At 34.7% G+C, this 2500-nt stretch overlaps 1 protein-coding gene across 1 annotated transcript in view; it reads right to left on the bottom strand.

The window, feature by feature from the left end:
* LOC144974184 (uncharacterized) overlaps positions 1-2500 on the bottom strand; it is a 12459-nt gene that overhangs the window by 9836 nt on the left and 123 nt on the right. The gene's annotated exons all lie outside the window — the stretch shown is intronic.

Here is a 2500-nt window from a genome sequence, read left to right on the forward strand (position 1 = left end):
TTCAATTTCATCTTACCCAACCCATCATATCTCATCATATCTATATCATTATCATCATCAACACTTATCATCCTCATCATCCTCATCCTTCATCATCATCGTCCATCATCATTCTCACACCAAATAATCATTTATATCACGAAAATGATTGATCATACATACAATACGTCATCCATCCTTTCGCACACAGAATCAATGCTGCATTTCATGTTCATTGAATTATAACTGTTAAATTTAATTCTTGTTACGGTTCGATGTTATTCACCCTCTCCATTTATTCAACTGTACTCACTACCATCTTACGAATCGCAATGTTTAATCTGAAATCTAATCGATTGTTATCATTATGTATCGTATGTTAAATACTAAACAATTATATGTCTCTCTATGTACCTAAAATTGATTGGGATAATTACAATCGTACACTTTCTTCAAGCTAAATTCTATACTCAAGAAATCAATACACGTTATTATGTTTTATTTATTTATGTAATGTTTCCTTGGATGTTAACCACTTGTGAACGGTGGTCGATCGTACTCTATGCAAACTCGTTAGATTTAGACATTCTCATACACAGAGCAGTCATAGCTATTCGACTCTGGCTATTATGAGGGCCACATCGTATCACTCTTACAGATTTGTTGGGTAAAAATGGTTGGATCTGAAGCAAACATCATAGCTAGAGGCAGAAGTTTATGTCTATTATTGGATAACCCTCAACATTTAGGGGAAAACGAAGACTATGGGAGCGTTCACATATTACGTCATCAGCTAGGGGGGGGGGGGTCTACCAAATTTTGACATGTGTTGACATGGGGGAGGGGGGGGGGGGTCAGACCCAAGATGATGTCATCAAAACATAGGCAAATTAAGCCTATTTCAAAGTTTGTTCCTTTCAAAACAGCTAAAGATAAATTGCTATGATGAGTATTGCCCATCTCTCAAGAAACAAGATGGGAAAGGGGTATCACTTCTCAAAAGGCGAACTTGCCCTAAATGTTCATTGTATCACTCCTCGATCACAGCAATGAAAGACCATTCACGAAAATGCGGCATACAAGAAGAACAGCAAATGGGAGAAAATGATGACGATGAAGATGAAATTGATGATACTATTTATAGTACATTGCCAGAGGTCCAAGGCAGAAACATTTTTGAATCAATTAATTTTATGTTTGGAAATTGAAACAGAAACTCATTCCACTAAAAGACTAATATACTATAAAATAATTTGCCTCCTATACTATTTTAAATTACACTTTCTGAATTTTTTTAAATAGCACCTGCACCAAGTAGCCTAATTTAAATAATGTTTGTTAGATTTTATCTTTGCAAATTTAAATTTTATGTCCCCATTGTATCGTAAAACATAAATTATCAACAGTTTCTGAAATTAATAAAATGTCTGAATGTGTTTTATCAAACGTTGATAATCAATGTTTATGGTTTGAAAAATGAATAATAAATATTGTGAAATTAAAGTTATCTTTTAGTTTTTATTAAATTAGATGACGTCATCATCTGTTGGGGGAGGGGGGGGGTCAGGTCAATGATGACAAGTGATGACTTGAGGGAGGGGGGGGGGGGTCTAAAAAGGGCAAATTTTTGATGACGTAATATGTGAAGGCTCCCTATATATCGAATAGGCGCTCGCCGATTTTAATTTTTATAAAATTGTCTCGTATCTGCTACTACTACTACTGCTACTACTACTACTACTACTACTACTACTACTACTACTACTACTACTACTACTACTACTACTACTACTACTACTACTACTACTACTACTACTACTACTACTACTACTACTACTACTTACTACTACTACTACTACTATACTACTACTACTATACTACTAACTACTACTACTACTACTAACTACTACTACTACTACTACTACTACTAACTACTACTACTACTACTACTACTACTACTACTACTATACTCACTACTACTACTACTACTATACTACTACTAACTACTACTACACTACTACTTACTACTACTACATACTACTACTACTACTACTACTATAACTACTACTACAATACTACTACTAATACTACTACTAATACTACTACTACTACTATTAACTACTACTACTACTACATATACTTACTACTACATACTACTACTACTAACAACAACCTACACTACTACTACTACTACTACTACTACTACTACTACACTACAAAACTACTACTACTACTACTACTACTACTACTACTAATACTACTACTACTACTACTACTACTACTACTACTACTACTACTACTACTACTACTAGTATCGGTGAGATACAAGCGGATACGGGGGGAGATGCAAATTGCTGGGGTGGATCCCTTGTAAGTTGAACATAGCAGATTGGGTGACCCGAGAACATTCCGCTAAATACTTGGGACCTGATTCAGTGTGGTATCGTGGCCCTGATTTTCTACGAAAACCTATAAATGTATTGGGTGTCTAATTTGGAACATTACAAGAACAAATATATCA

Source organism: Berghia stephanieae, chromosome 5, assembly GCF_034508935.2.
Source record: "Berghia stephanieae isolate SIO BIC M18660-M18661 chromosome 5, UCSD_Bste_1.3, whole genome shotgun sequence".
Classification (NCBI taxonomy): Eukaryota; Metazoa; Mollusca; class Gastropoda; order Nudibranchia; family Aeolidiidae; genus Berghia; species Berghia stephanieae.